The sequence below is a fragment of the Pseudorasbora parva genome, chromosome 6, assembly GCF_024679245.1.
Source record: "Pseudorasbora parva isolate DD20220531a chromosome 6, ASM2467924v1, whole genome shotgun sequence".
NCBI classification, from domain to species: domain Eukaryota; kingdom Metazoa; phylum Chordata; class Actinopteri; order Cypriniformes; family Gobionidae; genus Pseudorasbora; species Pseudorasbora parva.
The window spans coordinates 35435776-35457830 of NC_090177.1; the positions used below are offsets into that span (position 1 = coordinate 35435776).

The 22055-nt window shown below is 37.8% G+C and overlaps 1 long non-coding RNA gene across 1 annotated transcript; it reads right to left on the reverse strand.

Annotated features, from left to right (window-relative positions):
- Positions 1 to 8095: 8095 nt before the first annotated feature.
- Positions 8096 to 13130, reverse strand: LOC137079387 (uncharacterized). Its single transcript, XR_010905488.1, has 3 exons — positions 12661 to 13130; positions 8993 to 9088; positions 8096 to 8689 (listed from the first exon to the last, which is right to left on the reverse strand). It is a non-coding gene; the product is annotated as an uncharacterized lncRNA (long non-coding RNA).
- Between the last annotated feature and the right edge of the window lie 8925 nt (positions 13131 to 22055).

A 22055-nucleotide genomic window follows, 5' to 3' on the forward strand; every position in this document is an offset into this window, starting at 1 on the left:
ACTCAGTACAATTAAAATCACCACCCCAAAATAAAAAATCTTCAGTACAGCAATTTTTTAAAGTTGAACAAAGAGTATCTAAAAACAGTAACCTCTCTATAGGTGCAGTTGGAGTATACACACAGATAAAAACAAACACAAAATTTTCATACACAGCTCTGACTTTTAACATTTTACCTCTCACAATTTCCTCCACATCATATGAAATTGGTTTAAAATTCTTACTAAATAAAATGGCAACTCCCCCACTCACATTTGAATAGTGACTTAACACAGAAACTCCACTAAATTCCTTCATCCAATCAACCACATTATCTTCACTACTATGAGTTTCTTGTAGAAAAGCTATGTCTATGTTTTTCTGTTCAATTTCTTCAAAAATCTGTGCTCTTTTTCTAGAATTATTTGCACCATTAACATTCATAGACGCAATATGCACCTCACTCATGGTGAAAAAAAAGAAAAAGAAAACCCACATTTTATCAAAGAAAATTCCTCTCTTCTTAATTTTATACACCATCATTATTAAGGGTGCTATTTATATTCCTCACAATTTTCTTCAATCTATACACTTCTGTGTTGGTAAAGGAGTCACTAGCCATCCAATTTTTTGCTTTGTCAACAAATTGTTTCAAGTCCGGAAAATATTCTTGCATTTTTACACCCCTTTTATTTTTTGTTGACCTGAGGAACAATTTAATGTCCTCAAGATCATAACTGCGCCCTGTAATTTCACTTTGTGAAAAACTTGTACTACACTCAGATGAGTCACTATCACTTCCCGTTTCTTGCATTTCTTCTTTTTGTAAATCCACCGTCTTACTTATTTTAGCATCTAGCAACTTATTTTTCATCTTCCTTTTTTGAGGAGTCTTGAAAAAAAATTGCTCCTGTTCCGATGCTAACTGTGCTTCTTCACTCACTACACTAAATGTATTTTTTTCACCATCTGCACTTTCCTTTCTACCTTCTGAAGAAACCACCATATCAGAAACACTCAAATCAACAGGTGTAGGTGGTGGAACATTAGACACTGAATCCACTTGCTCAATCGGAGATGCTGCATCAGCCTCAACTTCTACTGAATGATCCACAACATTCTGTACCAAAACCAGACCTGTTTCCTGAACTTCTACCTCAGACTCCTTTCCATCTTTTTCTTCACCACCTTGTTCTACTGCTTCGTTTTCTTTTCCTTCTTCACCCTCATTAATTTTGTTTGGACAATTCCGAATTAAATGCCCTGTATTACCACATCCAAAACATTTGACTTTTCCTGTAGTGACATAAATAGCATAGCTAAAATCATCAATTCGAAAATTCAGTGCAACGTCTAAATCAGCATCGTCCGGAATAATCATGTATACAAACCGCCTAAAAGAAACAATGTGTTTCAATAACGGTGACTCGCTACTGATTGGAATTTTTTTTATTGGGGACACCAACTTTCCATAGCGTGTCAACGCTTGCGTTAGGAAACCATCACTAACAAAAGGCGGCACATTAGATAGAATCACCTTTTTGGCTGGTAAGGAGAGTGGGAGTACTGGAATAAATTCCCCATCAATAACAATTCCCCGTTCTACCAACTCATTCGCCTTATCTACACTATCCAGAAAAACCACTGTCGCATTGTTCATTCTAGAAGCAGACAAAACACTAGCGTGTCCCACGACCTCCGCGACGGCCAGACAACACTGCTCAACTGTCACCGCGGACGTCACCTTAATCGCATGGCGTCTCGTGAGTGAACTCAACCCCTGCGCTTGTTGGGCCGACATGCTTCCACACGGAAAACACACGGCCCTCAAACTGAACTAACAAAACTAAAAAAACAAATCAGAAAGAAAAAAAATAACCAGAAAAAAGAAAAAAAAGCAACTTCACTCACACCACTCTGCACCACGCTCGCTCCGCTCTGTCACACACTCGCTCAACAAACACACCGGAAGTGAGAGAGAGAGAGAGAGAGAGAGAGAGAGAGAGAGAGAGAGAGAGAGAGAGAGAGAGAGAGAGAGAGAGAGAAGAGAGAGAGAGAGAGAGAGAGAGATAAATGAGAGTGTTTTGGATTTTTGACCATGTTGTATGTATTCTCACAGTCATCTTACAGTCATATCTATTATTATTATGCCTGAATGTCTGACTAACTTGCTCACTGTGGCTCTCTATTTAATTCAGCGTTACCCATTTTCTGTCAACAGTGCTTGACGTATAGAAAGCATTGATTATAATAACTTTGGTGCAAAGTTATTTTTTTCATTCACCCCAAAACATCTGATGAGATATGCACGCATTTGAAATTGGTAGCTATACTGGAAGGAGTGTTTTCCATGTAATATTGCTGAAGTATCTCTAGCAGACTAAATTTACACACAGTTTGAATTCATCTTCCTCCTGTACAGTACTATGGTTCATAAAAACCTACCCCTGACTTGCACCTGAGTTCAGATGATGGCTTTCGCACTATGAAAACAGAACTCCGTGGTCAACTGAAGCTGGATATGTACCAAAACCACCAGTGTGAAAGCAACATCACCCTCTCTCTCTCTCTCTCTCTCTCTCTCTCTCTCTCTCTCTCTCTCTCTCTCTCTCTCTCTCTCTCTCTCTCTCTCTCTCTCTCTCTCTCTCTCTCTCTCCCCTCCAGGGTCATCCATTAGTTGAGGGCAGTGGCAAGTCGCTGGTTTATTAGACTGTAAATCCTCCTCTCAGCCCTTTGTCAACCCCAGCATGTGTGAAACCCATCTCAGTTCTCACAGCGAAGCACAGAAACTATTTTTACTGATCTTTACCCACTGGCTTGCACTTTATGGCTCCACTGATTTCACAAAGGTATTGGATTCAGTTTACAATATTACAGAGGACCTTTCAGTTTTAACACTTTTAATTGTATACAGGTCCTTCTCAAAAAATAAGTATATTGTGATAAAGTTCATTATTTTCCATAATCTAATGATACAAATTAAACTTTCTTATATTTTAGATTCATTGCACTCCAACTGAAATATTTCAGGTCTTTTATTGTTTTAATACTGATGATTTTGGCATACATCTAAAAAAATTAGCATATCATGAAAAGGTTCTCTAAACGAGCTATTAACCTAATCATCTGAATCAACTAATTAACTCTAAACACCTGCAAAAGATTCCTGAGGCTTTTAAAAACTCCCAGCCTGGTTCATTACTCAAAACCGCAATCATGGGTAAGACTGCCGACCCGACTGCTGTCCAGAAGGCCATTATTGACACCCTCAAGCGAGAGGGTAAGACACAGAAAGATATTTCTGAACGAATAGGCTGTTCCCAGAGTGCTGTATCAAGGCACCTCAGTGGGAAGTCTGTGGGAAGGAAAAAGTGTGGCAAAAAACGCTGCACAACGAGAAGAGGTGACTGGACCCTGAGGAAGATTGTGGAGAAGGACCGATTCCAGACCTTGGGGGACCTGCGGAAGCAGTGGACTGAGTCTGGAGTAGAAACATCCAGAGCCACCATGCACAGGCGTGCGCAGGAAATGGGCTACAGGTGCCGCATTCCCCAGGTCAAGCCACTTTTGGGCTACAGAGAAGCAGCACTGGACTGTTGCTCAGTGGTCCAAAGTACTTTTTTCAGATGAAAGCAAATTTTGCATGTCATTCGGAAATCAAGGTGCCAGAGTCTGGAGGAAGACTGGGGAGAAGGAAATGCCAAAATGCCAAACACTATATATATTTTTCTTCATATCACTACAAGATAACAACGTAGTTCATAATATGACAATTCCACCAAAAACAGAAACTAACAAAGATACCAATAGCACACACATATACACAGTTCAGGCGTAACAATATGACCTTATATTGTATTGTTTTGGCCCCCCTTTTGCTGTCAAGGCATGGACTCAACTAGACCCCTAAAGATGTGTTGTAGTATCTGGCACCAAGATGCTAGCCGCAGATCCTTTAAGTCCTGTAAGTTTGTGGTGTGGCCTCCATGGATTGGACTTGCTTGTTCAGCACATCCCACAGATGCTCGATTGGATTGAGATCTGGGGAATTTGGAGACCAAGTCAAAACCTCAAACTTGTTGTGCTCCTCAAACCATTCCTGAACCATTTTTGCTTTGTGGTAGGAGCATTATCCTGCTGGAAGAGCCACAGCCACCAGGGAATACCGTTTCCATGAAAAGGTGTACATGATCTGCAACAATGCTTAGGTAGGTGGTACCTGTCATAGTAACATCCAAATAGATGACAGGACCCAAGGTTTCCCAGCAGAACATTTCCCAAAGCATCACACTGCCTCTGTCTGATTGCCTTCTTCCTATTGTGCATCCTGGTGCCATGTGTTCCCAACGTAAGCGATGCACACGCACCTGGCCATCCATGTTATGTAAAAGAGAACGTGATTTATCAGACCAGGCCACCTTCTTCCATTGCTCCGTGGTCCAGTTCTGTTGTTCAGGTGGTGCTTTCGGTGGGGTCAGGGGTCAACATGGTCACCCTGACTGGTCTGTGGCTATGCAGCCCCGTACACAACAAACTACGATGCACTGTGTATTCTGACTCCTTTCTATCAGAACCAGCATTAACTTCTTAAGCATTTTGAGCTACAGTAGCTCGTCTTTTTGATCGGACTACACGGGCCAGCCTTCAGTCTCCACGTGCATCAATGAGCCTTGGACGCAGGTTCTGGAGAACCTGCGACCATGACCTGGTCGCAGGTTCTCCACTGTTCCTTCCTTGGAGCACTTTTGATAGATAATGAACACTGCAAACCGGGAACACCACACACGAGCTGCAGTTTTGGAGATGCTCTGACCCAGTCATCTAGCCAAACTTGCTCAAATCCTTACAGTTTCATATTTTTGCACAATTTTGAGGACAAAATTTGCACTTGTTGCCTGATATATCCCACCCATTAACAAGTGCCGTGGTGAAGAGATAATCAGTGATATTCGCTTCACCTGTCAGTGTGTATACATATAAGGTAAGCCAATTTTGAGAACGACTTGCTTAAGTTACAGGCCAATCATATGGGATGCATTTTTGCATTGTCACTTTTTTTGTTCAAATTGTAGCTCTGTGTACACGCGATGAGATTGACATGTTTGGGTATTGCATCATGTCTCATTAAATTATTAAGACCAGTATGACAGAAGGAATACGAGATTGAAGAGCTGTCAGCATTTCGATTCACCTCACGGACATCTGTTTCTTCACTCAAGTCACAATTAATTCGAGTCATAACTGCCCTCACTGAGTCAGAGCTCTTATATCTCAGAGACATAACATTCAAAATGTCAATAACTATGTCAATGTTAGCCAGCAACTACAGCTGTGCTGCAATCATCTGACAGCAGAACGGACCAGACATTACACATATCGTCTCACACCAGCCACTATTATCACTGACCAGAGCAGTGGGTTTTGATTTCAAGGATAATTTCACCATTGTAATAAGCTGACAATATAACCTTTCCTAAAATCTGTAATGACAACATATGATAAACATTTAGCGATGACTCATTGCAAACCTGTGGGGACAGGCATGAGAAGACGTTTTAAAAGAGTTTTCCACCAATTATCTATTTGGCTTTTTCTTAGTTGACAATGAAATCAGGATTTTCGGGCTCATTTAATGGACCACAGTCACATGTTCCTGAATACTTAAACATTAAACAGGGACACATTTATCAAATAGTGTGACGACGTTCAACATCAGTGTGTGTTTCCTGTTAATTAAATCAGTAGTAAGTCATGGGACCTCAAAGAGAGCAGTTTCCTGAGAACAACCCTTCACATAAAGTAAATCACTGCATGAAGGGACATGGCTGTTATTACAATGGACAGAGAAATAGAATTGATAATGGATGTCTGTAGTTTCTCCAGATCCCTGATTAGAAGGACAGAGACAGACCGAGAGGCTTCATTACTCTCGCTGCTTCTGACAGACGGCAAAGAAGCACCTGAATCCAGTTTAATGGTGAAAATAGACGCGCAGGCACCCGCTGCGAAAACCCGTTTAACACTCACCTCTGAGTTACAGACATAAGACAGATGCAGCGCAGCAGAGCAGGGAGGACAATACCGACAGCTTTTAGTGTTTGTGTGAGGGCGCTGCGGTCACAGGGTCATATAGGGAGCAGCAGAACGCAGATTTTTCCTACGAAACGGGAGGGCTGACAGAATGAATGCTTGGCACTGAGAGAGGTGATGGAGCTGTGCTAGGCAGAGGCTTCAAACTATGAAGGACAGACCTTTACCTGACCCTTCACACATAGATTTCAGAATCCGTCTTCCTTTGAACCACCTCAACTGATGTTCGTTACGTGAAAGAACAAGATGCACTCTCTTCATCGTGACTGGTGAACCTCAGCGGGATGTAAAAGATCTTTCATGATGTTCTTATTCTAGAGAGCATTTTATTGGACAAAAATTTGTATTCATGCAAATAAGGATTTTATTAAGCTGACATTTTTTCTAAAATAATAAGTTTCATTGAAGAAAAAAAAAAAAAAGAAAACATCTTGATAATGTAAAAAAAATGATTAACCCTATTAGAAACCCTTAAGGTTTCTAATTATTTTGGGGTCTCCTACCACGGGTATGATATACATCCCAGGAAAAAAAACATAAAAAAAAAAAACTAAACAAAAAACCTTTTCTCAAAATATACGTATGTACATTGCACATCACCTCTATTTTTTCAAAGAGTTTGAAACCAGTTCTAAACCTCTCCTTTTCAAGAGCCATGAGCTATTTATGCTCTGATTGGTCAGATAGCTCAGTATGTTGTGATTGGTCTACTCTGCTCTGATTGGTCAGATGGTCCAGTCTGTTGTGATTGGTCTACAGCTTACAGTGTGTGTCAGAAACAAAACGGCCATTAACACTCCTGAAATTATGCTCTGGATCATCCTCAGCACTTGATACACAGTTATACGAAAGATAACGATGGCATGGGTTTAAAGGCTTCAACATACTCCGCAAGAACAGAGAAAAAAGTTCTCGCTCCCAGGGCTGCGAGAAGAAAATGACGTCATTTTGTTCTTGCAGCCCCGGTTTGGGAGTTCTCGCAGCTTGTTCTTGACACATTGCCTGAGCAGAACTTTTTTTTCACGGGTGTCCGAGAACTATTGTGTGATTGGTCAGAGATTTAAAGTGGGCGTAGTTAATACGAAGAAACGCAGATGATCAGCACCTGCTTTTCTCGTGAAGTATGAATGTACTGGCAAGAACGAACTTTGTTCTGGTTCACCTCAAGAAAACGAACAAATTTCTTTGTTCTTGCAGAGTATGTTCCAAGCTTTACCGTATCAATTCCAGTTTGAGCTCTCTTCCTTTTATAGTGCATGCAAGATGATTTGCAGAGCTGAAAACAGTGTCTTCTCGACATCTTCAAACCAGTCTCAGCTACAACTACACTGTATTCCCCAACAGGTTGAATGAACTCAAAATATTTGATGAAACTGATTACCTCAAAATATTTATCTATGTTAAAGAATATTTTAAGCAACTTCTACTTAAAATGATACTTTTTTAATGCTCAAAATCTTTAAGGACAAGGATAAAATTAAAAAGAATAATGTGAGAAATATATGTTTTAAGTAATTACTACATTAGTCAGACAAGCTCTTTAGACTCCAAATCTTTGAGAAAATGAACAACATTAAAACAAATAATTTCAACAAACAAACATTTTAAGTAATTACTACTCTAAACTAGAAACATTATTCACACTAATTTTTTTGAGGAAGCTGATGAACTGAAACATAATAATTTGACAAACTAAAAATTTAAGTAATCAGTACTTAAAGTTTGGATAAGTTCAATGAACCTGATGAATTTGAAACCATTGTTAAAACTAAAAAAATTGACACTGGAAACAGAGTTGTTTTTTTTAAGTTATCACTCCTAATAATATATTGAGGTTATGTTATGACTCATTCAGTTTCTCACACCTAAACATTGTCAATTCAGCCTCTTATATTTTTAAGTTAATTTAAGTCTATCAAAAACACATTTTATTGACTGTTTATGTTTATTAATTTCCTCAAAATCAAATATATTTAAGTTGTATGATTCAAATAAAAAACTATTCAAAAGACAATTTCACTGCAGATTCCTTTTCTTTTTATTTAACAGAAAAACCTCCCTAGCAATGGGGTTCATACAGAAAATCAAAGAAATAACAACAAAGGTAATAATACTCAAAAAACAAAATTAATAGGCCAACATAATAGGCCAATCCAAAAATAATAGGCACACACACATTAATAAAATAATAGGCACACACACATTAATAAAAAGCGGGGGGAAATGGTATTCCATTTCTTGCTTGATTATAAACATGCTGGCAGTCCAAACAATGACATTTGGAAAACAGACTTAGTACTCATCCATCATCAACTCATTTTTAAGGCTAAGCAGTCTTGGAGGTAACCGCTTCAGGTCATCCAAACCCATTATAATTTTCTGAATGAAATTGAATGTGTATGACAATTGTTTTGGATAATCAAGGTGAAGTGCATAAATTAAGCCGAACAGCAAAATGAACGCCTCGGTCAACTCCGCTATATCACGCACAACAAAATCTCCCTCAAGAACTATAGAACTGATAGCAGGACCAAACTTCACAAGGGAGTCCGTATCACTTGAGACAGTGAGAATAGCAAGAGCTGCATCCGAGATGTCTGGCAGGTCAATTTCATCTGCCTGAAGAACATGACAGTAATTAGTTAATGAGTAGAGTAGTCAATGAAAAACACTACATGTGTATTTAATATAATATGAAATACCAGTGAATGAAAAGTTCAGGTGAAATTTCCAAATATGACATTCTTGGTGAATTACTGTGGTATGATTAAATTGCTATTCTGGTGGCTAGGAAGATGGTTGGGGTTGTTGTCTTTTGGTTGCAAGGTCAGAGAGGGTTAAATAGAAAGAGATATACAGAGAAGACAAAGTAAGAAAAAAAAAGAGAGTGAAAGAGGACACACAGTTGAATCAAAAACTTACATTCCAGGTCTTAAAAAATCCAGCAGCATCTTCCCGCAGGAAGATGGGAAGGGCCCGCAGAGTAACTGTCCGTCTGCTGTTGATATCGACGTCTTCCTAGAAAGACAGAGGGATTGTGGGGTAATAGGAAGACAAATCAGTAGAATATTAATCCTATGCATATATTAAAGGTGCACTATGTAATTTCTTTTCAGTAAAATATTCACTCAACCCTAGACTTTGTGTATCCCTGTGGAGAGATACAAAGGGATAAGATTAGGCTAGGCTATTGTCATTGGGAAATAAATGCATACAAAACACTTATAATAACATAGGCTACACATTGGCTACATTGTGACACTAGTAATGGACGTTAATATAAGACAGATGAAATCACTGCAGTGTTACTTTTCATTACATCTAGCAGCTAATGCGAACCATGTAGCCTATGGCAACTAGCTAGGTAGTCTACTAATAAAATGTTTAAAAGCGTGCTGCCTGTGTGCCTGGCATGTCATGTGTTTGACAAAAGTCGTGTAAGTTATGAAACATTGCTTTGTATGGGATGAATTTACACTCACACAATAACTCATGAACTTGATAAATGTTAAAGAGCTTTCACTATCCGTAAAAAAATTACTATTTTACTATCCACAAACAAATGCCTTTTAACTTGTGCAAAATACAGAATTTCATGAATGTGCAGCGATTTGAACAAATAGAGACATTGGCCCTCATTTATCAAAAGTGCGTACACAAAATTTCCAGCGTACACCTTGCGTACACCCAAACCCACGGTGACTTTGAGATTTATCAATATGGACGTTGGCGTACGGCACGCTCAAATCCTACGCCAGCTCAGGAGGTGGTGTACGCACGTTTGAGTTAGTGTGAAAATGCGCAGAAAAACAATTCCTAACACCACAAAACGCACTGACAAGATATGCTATATGACCCACTGTTAAAAACCACAACAACAACATTCAGTGTTTATTTTTGTGCAACATGAACGTCAATGTTTAATTTGTGTGACTTTACCAAAGCGTTTGATTTGTAGGCATATGTATTCCTCCAGTCGCGAGCCTGTGCACTTTATCTGACGTTTCAGGCCCGTCTGGCCCGGCAGCTGCGCACGGACTGGGACTAAAATAATTCAGACTGACAAAATAATAAAAATGACCTTCTTCTTTTAAATAATAATAAAATCAATAAAAACGACATTCTTCTTCTGAATAACAAGCGTCATTAAGAATAATAATCATAATAATAATAATAATCTTACAAATTGTCATGTAAATATTATTGTGAATGAATGGTAGTACTCTACATCACATCATCATCACTATTGTACACCCCAATACATGCCGTGATACGAAATTGCTATTTTTTTCAAAACGTGCTGTAAAATAATGCATTGTAATTTATCATCCAGACAGCTTTAAACTGCTGGAGTGCGCTTCTCAACCTCCACATTATTAAGAGTACTCGTAATTTGGGTCCATATTTTGTTTTTGTGAGCGCCTTTAATCCCACTCTTTAAACTCCCAAATAAAACAATTTCGTTTTTGTTTTTTTCCAATTCCCTGGTGATGGTCTCGATGGGTGCGTCTCAATCATCTCTCTAGTTCAGTAGTCAGAGCACTGATCAGGGAGTCAGCCCATTGACTTATGTCCTAATCAGTGCCCTGACTAGTGGACTAGTGAGATGATTGAGCGCGCCCGATCTCCACGTCGGAGAAGTTTCGCTTCTTTGCCGTCTGTGTGTACATGGCGTAAAATGAGGGTGTGGGAGACGCGGATACTTGAATATATAGGGGCGTGTTATTCTAATGACGATCGTTTTCAGCCGCCGCATTTATCAAGGCCAAGTATTGCGTACATCTGGATTGCAGAGGTGCGCACAGTTTCATAAATCAGGCGGTGAGAGGAGTGTAAGCATAATCTTACGCCAACATATACACCAGTTTCTACGCAAGATTGATAAATGAGGGCCATTGTGAATACAAAACTTCGATTTTTTATTATAGCAAGTCAGAATTTGTGCGTGCAATAAACGGCCGTTTCACACCGCAAGCGTCGCATGAGCAGCAGTGAAGCGGGGGTTTCGGCGGCGAGCCTATTTTGCTGCGCTGCTGACGCTCAATTAAAGTGAAATAACACTTTTAATGGACAAAATAAATATGATTTCACACAAAAAGTGCTTAAAATGCACACAGAAGCAAGTGTAGTGTACTTTAACAAAAACGAGTGTGACAAAAAAGAAAACGAAGAATAAAAAATAGAAGATTTACCCATTTAAACTTGTTTCAATTATTCAGTTTGGGTGAAACAATAATGGTTATGATTATAAAAAATAAAGTAAACTGGAGTATGTCATTAAAGAGAAAACGAAGAATAAAAAACATCTTTAGAAGATGTACCCATTTAAACTTGTTTTAATTAATCCGTTTCGGTGAAAGTATGGTTATGATTATAGAAAGTAAAGTAAACTAGCCAGAAAATATAATAAACTTTCTTTAGTTTAGTATTTAGTACTCAGAGGTATAGTATAGGCGTAGGCTCTAGCATTGTGGGAGCCGCTGCACAAAGGCTTCGGGCGTCTGCAGCTGCAGTGACAGTGTAGTTACGCTTGCGGTGTGTGTGCATTCGCGGATCCGGTGACGCGCGTGCATTCATTGACTCGTTTGTGAGTCGATCCTATTTGATTCATTTGGATTTGAGACTTTCATTTCGCCGGTTTGGCCTTGCACGATCCACACACACACACACCCACCTGCTGCCTCTAGATGACAGTAGCCTATATTCTGCCGAAACAGACAACGGCACTGTGAGCGTTATTCTGCCTATAAGACGCTTTATGTGTAGGCTACTCGTTATAAAGACGAGGAAAACGCTTAAAAGTAGGCTAACATTAAAAAGGTATTAATAAAAGTATTAATAACGCATGCTTCGTATAGGCAAGATTAAATCAAGTTATGAACATAAGCGTTTTCTCCCATAAAAACGTTTATTCCTGCAGTAAAAACGGTGACATTAAAAGTAGGCGTACACTTTATGAACGTGCTATTGCATAACACGCATTTTATAATGGTTTTCTATGGGAGAAAAATGTTGTGATGAATGTAGTGTTCATAACCTGATTTTATCTTGCCTAGCATATCCGTCAACGGATCCACAAATGCAAATCACGCTGCATGCACAAATTTTGACTTCTTAATATAAAATCGAAGTTTTGTATTCACAATTATGTGTCTATTTGTACAAATCGTATTTTGCACACACAAGTTATAGGCATTTGTTTGTGGATAGTGAAATACGTCTGCAACATGTATCAAGTTCATGGACAATTGTGTGCATTTATTAATCATTTTGAGTCTAAACTCATCCTATACCTTCAGTGTCCGTCTATAAACTAACCTGCGCGGCCAAAGTAGGCCTATCACCAGTAACGGATAAAGGATCTTTGGTAGTGCTAAAACCATACGGTTTGTCTGTCCAGTTATCCCACTAAAGTAACGTAGTGCAACAAGGCTGGCTGGCTGACAGCTGAGACAATTAACTTTAGTTAATTCGCTAAAACATGCAGGTAGCCGCAAAAGGTCTCTCTCACAAGCCTACACTTTAGCTGAGGTCTGCCTGGAAGATGGCAAACAAATAAATAAACAAAGTACATTAAGGCGTGTCCTTACCTTTGTGTACAGGCGTTACGGTTAGCATGCAGACTGATGTTGTTGATGATGGATCTCTTGATGTTGCTGCCTACATCCGGGTGCGCGCAGCAGTCCTTGCAAACAATGTCAAAGTTTATATTTACATCCGCCACAATCGATCATAGACTAGGTCATTCACCATTCATTGGAATGTCCGATTTTTTTTTATTTGTTTATGTTGGTTTGTATAGGTTATTAGGTTATTTGAATTTGCCATGTTGATATGAACCTCCAATGAAGTTGCACGTCATTATTACGTCAGACGTAATTTCAATCCACTCTTGAACGAAATGAGTTAGGGGGTCAGTTCTACTCATAAACTAAGAGCTAATCTTGTCTAAATAATCAATAACTGGAAACTACTTAAGTGAACTTAAAACTTTTGTGGTGCCTGAACAATATTGCAGCTTTGAGTACAACTCTGCAATTTTATTGAGTTTAGAACACTGTTGGGGAATACAGTGTACAGTGTGTGAGGGTAAAAGTAGATGTCTATGAAGACTATAGGCATTATGCAAATTTGTTCATTGTAATAAAGGTATGTACAAAGCACTGTATATACCCGAATATAAGACGAGGTTATGTGTCCTAAAATTAGGCTAAAAATGGGGGGTCATCTTATAGTCGCGATATAGACAAAATCACATATCTGTGTTTTTCACATAAACTGACGATAACAAGGTGGCGCTGTTGACGCATCTTGAGGATAAATCACAACACATCAGCGCCGCTCACACAGAGAAACTGTGCTAAACATTCAAAATGTTGTTTTTATATTTATAACATATGAGACAATAAACAACATCACTCAATCAAGAGTGTGTTTTCCTGAATACCATCACGACTGAAAATGACATTGATTATGACAGATCCATAAACAAATTAACATTAAGGCACTTACATTTTAGATGCAGAAGTGTTTATGTTTTATTTCAGCTTTGAAAATAGTTCCAAACAAAGATTCTAAGTAACAAAGTTCCAAACACCACTCATCTCACAGCAACAGTGTGCGTTACTGAATGATTCAGTGTTTGAATGAATCGGTTGAATCAAAGATTCAATAACCTGTTCGTAAACGACGGCCTCATTCTTGAATGAATCAGCCGTTTGAATGAATCGTTTGAATGAATGACTCGATGACTCACTCATTAAGACTCACCTGATGCCACCAGTGGTTTAGTTTCATATTTAAACATACTTTCTAAAATGTCTTATTTATCCAAAAATACAAATCTCATAACATTATTTAATGCAGTTGTAATTTTTCAGTGTAAATTATTTAATTTGATTGGTAACAGCCCTAGTGACTTATTTAAATTGAATGTATAGATAAAATGTAAGAATATAATATAAGATTAGGGGTAAAAATGCTTTTTAAAAAAGGTAAACATATCACAAATATGCAGATTTCAATATGCCAAAGCTGATTGAACACTGGTGAGAATATAGCTTCAGAATAAATTACATTTACAACACAAAATAATAACATTTTTTACTCGGACAAATTAATGGATTTACTTATCCGAAGGAAAAGCACATGAACATGCTTAATGTCGAACCCTGTAATGAATGGTGTTAAAAAAAATCCAATTAATTATCAGTAGAATTTTCTAATAAAAAATGTTTCTGTTGAAAACCAGATTTTTTCCACAAAAATCTCTTTTCCCCCAAATAATAAGTCTGAAAAATGGGGGGTCGTCTAATATTCAGGGTCCTCTTATATTCGGGTATATACGGTAACTAGAAGTGAGACTGGACTCGTCTCAACAGTTTGGAATCGAATTCTTTTTTTTTAGGAGACAATAACTTTATTTGTTGTGCACTTTGATCTATAAAACACAAACCTATATTACACACTGCATTAAAGGTAGGCTATTATTTTCGAAAATATTTAGTCACTCTGCCTATGTGGATGGTGTTATAGATGTAGACTCTAGGATACATGCCCTTCCTGTTATCAATCTGTGCATTGTTTATTCCAGCTCCCAAATAGATCCTAAGGTCAAGGGTCAAACTGTGTAATGACAGGAAGTGAGATACGGTGAGATTGTGAGAACGGATGAGGACGCTGTAAACCAAGACAACCCGTCTGCTGTGCTACTGGGTGTCTGCAGGGGTTGGTTACCTCTGACTCTATACTTACTCTGTACAGAAATTTACTATTTTAGATTGTTCTGTTATATCAGTTTCTGTTTAAAAGTTTACAGGGTTAGTTCATACAAATAGATGTCATTAATGACTCACCCTAATGTCGTTCCACACCCGTAAGACCTTCGTTCATCTTCAGAACACAGTTTAAGATATTTTATATTTTAGTCTCAGAGCATGTGCAGTCAATGCCCACTTCACTGTCCATGTCCAGAAAGGGAATAAAAACATCATCAAAGTAGTCCATATGAGACATCAGTTAGTTCATTAGAGTCTCTTGAAGCATCAAAAATACATTTAGGTCCAAAAATATCAAAAACTACGATTTTATTCAGCATTGTCTTCTCCTCCATGTGCCTCCAAAAAGAATCAAACGGTTAATGAATCAGTGAATCGATCAAAGACTGTTGAAATCACATGTCATTGGCGACCCGAATCTTTGATTGATTCACTGATTCAGAACTGTGTTCTGAAGATGAACGGAGGTCTTACGTGTGTGGAGCGACATTATGACATCAATTTCATTTTTGGGTGAACTAACCCTTTAAGGTCAATACGATTTTTTTAAAGAAAGAGATTAATACATTTATTCAGTGAGGAATCTTTAAATTTACATTAAACAACATTTATAAAACGGTTTCTATTTCTAAGCAAGGGATGTTCTTCCATCTAAGAATCTAAGGAAATGATTTTGGCCTCAGTGCTTGAGGTTGAGGCTATTGGCCCCGTCCGTCAGGTTGTTAGCCCTGGCTCGCACAGACCCAACAGTGGAAAAGTAACTAATGAGCCAGAGCATGGCGCTCCCATACACTGTAAAAAATTATTGTTGGTTTTTGTTGGTTTAACTTAAAAAAGTAAGTAACCTGGTTGCCTTAAAATTTTGAGTTTTCTTGAAATTAAAAATTTGAGTTGATATAATGAAGGACATTTGTTTAATGAATAGAAACTCAAAATATTATTGTATCTGAAGCACATAAAAAATGTGATAAATCATGAAAATAGCACTATTTGGCATGTTTCACTGCGTCATCAGAAATAAAATACACAAAATTACCCAAAATTCTTACAAAATCTTTTAATAATATTTTAATAAAGGTTGTCGAATCTCAAAAAATGTTCATTGTATTAACTCAAACATTTTATTTCAATGAACTTAAAATTTTAAGGCAACCAGGTAACTTTTTTTCAAAATAATTTTTACAGTGTAGTGTGAAAGGGCTCTAGCACAGGGTCTGTGGCTCTTGTTCCATCACATCACTTTTGGTGTAAATAGGACTTAAAACCGAGATCTCCAATCTCGGTCCTGCAGAATTAAGCTCCAGCCCCAAATAAACCCACCTGAACCAGCTAATAAGTGTTACAACAAGGCCCAAGTAAGACACTGATTAGCGTGTTCAGGTGTGTTTAATTGGGGTTGGAGCTAAACTCTGCAGGACAGCGGCCCTCCAGGACTGAGATTGGCGATTCCTGCCTTCCAACCCACCTGAAATATCAACACACCCCACACCTGCAGGCTAAATAATCCCTATTATCTGAACTCTCCCAAGCTTTAAAAATCCATTTATGAGAATATTGTTCCTTTGATATGTCCATGAAACTTGATGTCCACTATAAATAAACAGATGTGAAAGCTTTAGAAACAAACACACACACACAAACACACAAGACATCGGTCGTCTATCTATTCTCTCTGTCCTCACACATTTATAGGTTTATTAAGGCACCAGATGAATAGTCTGACTGCGGTAAACTGTCTACATAAACACAAAAGGACTTTTATTAAGTCTTAAAATATGCATGGCATAGATATTACATCATTGAGAAAGATCAGACAGATATTAAAACCTCCACGGGCAGAGGTCAAAAACCTCTCATCCACTATAAATATAAAAGATTATGCCTATCCAAGTGTCTGTGTGTGTGTGTGTGTGTGTGTGTGTGTGTGTGTGTGTGTGTGTGTGTGTGTGTGTGTGTGTGTGTGTGTGTGTGTGTGTGTGTGTGTGTGTGTGTGTGTGTGTGTGTGTGTGTGTGTGTGTGTGTGTGTGTGTGTGTGTGTGTGTGTGTGTGTGTGTGTGTGGTTGTTATATAGACAAACAAATGTACACATGTTTTAAGAAAGAAAAAACTTGGAGGTAGGCTAATCTTATATCTGATCAGATAATGGCTTATCTGGGTCTGCATCCGAAAATGTATACGTCCTTATTATATAGTAGGCTAAAAACAGTATGCGACAACAAAAATATGTCCAAATCAACAGTACTCATGAAAGAGTAGGCCAAAACTACCCGGATGACTTACTTATTTTGGTTAGATTCTGAATTGTGCACACTTTAATATCCCATGAGGCCACGGGAAGAGGATTTGTGAATGAATATGGATTTGTCTTATATGAATAAAACACTGTCAAATTATAACTGTCAGAAAGGATTGTTGTTGCCACTTCCATAGACATCCGCTTGTTTTTGCTGCTACTTATGTGCATTTAAATGTCTGAATCCTAAAATAAACATGATGTGGTTGAAAACACTGAATCGTTGTGATATGTGACGAGTGTGAGTGTGTGTGTGTCTCTGACTCAACGCCAGCCAAAGTGCGAAAGCATGTTTGATGGCACTGAAATGAGGAACCGAAATCTGCGTTCTGATTCGGTCCGGTACACACCGGTTGTTTAGGTACTGGTGCTATATTGACACCGGTTTTCGGTACCCAACCCTACTTATAAAGTCCATATTAACGCCTTATTCTGCACGACCTCATTCTACATTCCTTAAACCAATCCAATACTCTAGATTAACAACTACTCTACCTCTCCAACTATTAATAAGCAGTAATTATGAGTTTATTGAAGCAAAAGTAGTAGGTAGGCCTAATAGTGAATTTGTTCGTCATACTTAAGTGTTACCATAATGATTCTTCTTAAATATTCTTCTGTAAAAAAGTATATATATATATATATATATATATATATATATATATATATATATATATATATATATATATATATATATATATATATATACTTTTTTTTACAGAAGAATATTTAAGAATAATTTCTTAAATAAACACTTAAAGGTGCATTTTTGATGTTTGCTTTGCACTAGTCTAAAAGAATACAGGGAGTAAAATAGCCCAGAAATGTTCTAAATTGACCATTAATGTTTAACAAAAAGAAATGATTTCTTTCTTTTTCTATGTGTCACTTACTATTGCTGCTGCTGTTTCCGTGAGGCTCAACATACCCAGATTGTTTATTGCTTTATTGCTTCCGTTCAGAGCGGGACAGCACAATCGAGTATCTCTGAATTCCTCTCTGGTTCTTCAGGGCCGTGTGTTTTCTCTTGCTGTCCACTGCTGAAGTCTCTCCATCAGGCCCGCTGGTGTGTCCTCTCGGCCTCTCGCTGTGCACATCGTTATCGGCTTCATTAATGGCCACTTGTTCTCAGTGAATTCAATTAGCGCTGCAGGCTGGGCCGAACAGCAGGGGACAGGCAGAGGGTCAATAAACACACACACACACAAGACCCCCCGATGCTCAATGTATGCAGCTGTATGTGAAAGTCCCTTCCAAACACCATGATGCTTTTGTGCCTCACTGTCTCCCGTTACGTCTGTCTAGAGAGAGAGGCTCATGGGAATGAGTGATAAGCGTGAATCGTCAGACACTCTGATCAGATTCAAAAATAAAGACACACTTCATTAGTCTCGACATACCTTGACTAGTTATTGAATTATTGCAGATTTGCATCTCTGTGTTGGCAGTTCCCATGCATTCTGATGCTGTTTGAGCAATATAGACTGTTTTCTGTGCAAATGAGATGAGTAAAGAGCAGAAAAATACGTTTGCCCAGTGCATTAATGTTGAAACTGTGAGTGTCGTCTACCCTTGTGAAAAAGGGTAAAACTTTGTAATAGCTGCACGCTATGAATTATTTGTTAAGCATTAGTAAATAGTTAAAGGTCCCATACTTTGTGTGTTTTCGAAGCTTTGATTATGTTAACAGTGTGCAATATAACATGAGTTCATGTTTTGCGTGTAAAAAAACACAGTATTTTTCACACAATTTACTTATCTGTACAGCGCTGTTTCCTCTGTCCTAAAAACGGCCAGATGATTTCCTTGTTCTATGAAGTCCCTCCTTCCGAAATACGTAACGAGTTCTGATTGGGCCAGTGCTTCCCGTGTTGTGATTGGACAGCAGCTTAGGGCACTTTGCCCGGAAAGGTTCCGCCTCTTACCATAATGGGGAGATGCAAGCGCTGAATGTGCGCTCTTCTCCATGTGGGAGAGCAACGGGACCACGCCCCCTATTTTGCGTGTTCTTGTGGGCGGAGGGTTCGTCAACAAACGGTTCTAGTGACGTCATTCCTGAAGGAACAGCAGGGGTGTAGTCCAGACCGGCCGTTCGCTGTAGGCTTTGAAAGGGAACTTCTGTTAAATAAAATATCTCGCTTAGCATTGAACTTTGAGCTTTATAATTTTACAGGTATTATTTATGATCTAATAGCAACATTACACACTAACTAAAGTTTGAAAGATGGAATCGCGAAGAACGGGACCTTTAATTAATCATTTATAAAGCATTAATAGACATTAGTAAGTACTTTATAAATACAGCTATACATGCTTTATTCTTGATTTATAAGCATTTCTATAATAATTGTATTTATTAATGATCAATTTATAATTTCTAAATAAAGTATTACATTATTTACAAACCAATTATTTAGGAGTGGTCAGTGGTTCATAAGATCATTTTGAAAGTGTAAGTAAATGATTAATAAGCATGCTAAATGTACATCACATTGTTTAGACATATAGTAGTTATTCAGTGTGACAATAAATGCTTTATTAACATGTATCCCTACTGTAATTCATGATTTATTCAGTTAGTTATAAAACATTTAGTAGTTGTCAGTTAATTATTTTCATGAGCTCATCTAAAGTGAGGAATATTTATGCCTTGTAAAGCTTTGAGAAAATAGATTTAAAAGCTGTATTCATAAACTGCTTATTAATGTCTATTAATGCTTTATATGTGATGAATTAAATATTTACTAATGTTTAACTAATGATTCATTCAATTAAGTTCTTACATGTTTATATGTAATTTCATAATTATTGTCTTTGAGTGTACTGCTGAATACTCCTGACAAACATTTATGGTAAAATAAAATATGCTTTTTATAAAATGTCTATCAATTGTATAAACTGTTGTTTTGTCTCTTTTAATTTCCACATACTCACACTCTCTGAAAGACTTACATACAATGAAAGGGCCAAAACTCCAGTCATGTTATATGAACTACTGATTCAAAATTTAATATGGGCATTGCTTTGTGTAATTGTTTCTACCAACAACAGTAGATGCATTTCGGATTATTAGAATGCAAGTGATAATACCATTCTCCCAAACTCCCAAAGTTCTCTATAGAAAGCAGTGGAGGTGTGTCGGAATGAATGCGTATGAATGATGAATGATGAAGTCTGAATGAGTGTGTGTGTAATGTGAGGCATTAGTGGGCCGCTGGCTCGCCTGCAGGGGTTTCATCATGGTCAATGGCTGCGTCCGTCTCTCTTAATGTGAGATTGAATTAGATTTTAAAGGATCAGAATTAGACAGTCAGAGAGCAGCACTGGACATAACAGAGCTAAAAACTCCACAGACTTTGAGAGAGAGAGAGTGAGTTTGCTTAGCTATACTTTGGGGATACATTTTTCCCCAGAAGTACTTTCATGTGACTGATCAAGCTATTATATATTTTGCTAGTATGAATGACAAAATTATATCTATGTGTGAAGATTTATCTGCAATAATAATGCTAAAACTGACACTTCAAATCAACATTTATATGTTAGCTTTTAAATAAAGTAGTCTTTAATAATGTCTAAATATACACCGGTCAAGCATAAAATTATGCACAGGAAAAAAATTATGCATGTGGGGAGCGAAGGCTGGCCTGTGTGGTCCGATCAAACAGACGAGCTACTGTAGCTTAAAAAAAAGCACCAACAGTAAACACGTGAGCATCAGGACTGGAGCACGGAGCAATGGAAGAAGGTGGCCTGGTCTGATGAATCACGTTTTCTTTTAAATCTTTTGGATGGCCGGGTGCGTGTGCGTCACTTACCTGAGGAACACATGGCCCCAGGATGCACTATAGGAAGAAGGCAAGCCAGCGGAGACAGTGTGATGCTTTGGGCAATGTTCTGCTGGGAAACCTTGGGTACTGCCATCTATTTGGATGTTACTTTGATACGTTCCACCTACCTAAGCATTGCTGCAGATCATGAACATCCTTTCATGGAAACGGTATTTCCTGGTGGCTGTGGCTCTTTCAGCTGGATAATGCTCCTGCCACAAAACAAAAATGGTTCAGGAATGGTTTGAGGAGCACAACGAGTTTGAGATGTTGACTTGTCCTCCAAATTCCCCAGATCTCAATCCAATCGAGCATCTGTGGGATGTGCTGAACAAACAAGTCCAATCCATGGAGGCCCCACCTCGTAACTAAACTTATACAGCTCTGGAAAAAATTAAGAGACCCCTTAACGTTGAATGAATATATATATATATATATATATATATATATATATATATATATATATATATATATATATATATATATATATATATATATATATATATATATATATATATATATATATATATATATATATATATATATATATATATCCCAAAAATCAATTATAGATGAGCAGGGATAACATAAAAGCCTGAAAGACTAGTTTGCTGTTGGTTAAATAAAGTTGAGTAAAATAAAGCCTCTGCTAATCACACCTTGTTTATAATTTGGCATTTCTGTTCTACAACGTAAACTGCACACACTCACACCCCAAACAACATCAAGTCTCGCCCCCAGCAACCCTCTGATAAAATAGGTTCCCGCAGCTAATCGCTGTCCTTCAGAGTTTAGCTCCAACCCTGATTAAAAAAAATAAAACTATCCTGACTGTAGTGATCCTGAAGAGATTCAAGTGTATTTGATTAGGGTTGGACCTAAATGGCAGAGATGGCAATAATCAGGACAAACTATTGTAGTGCAGCTTTATGCTTTTCTTTTAGGTCTATCACTTGGACTTGTTATAATCTGAGGTCATTTTGATTAATTAGCATTATATATAAAAACAATAATAATAATAATAATAATATATTTTATTTGTAAAGCCCTTTTCATAGTTAAAAACAATCCCAAAGTGCTAAAAA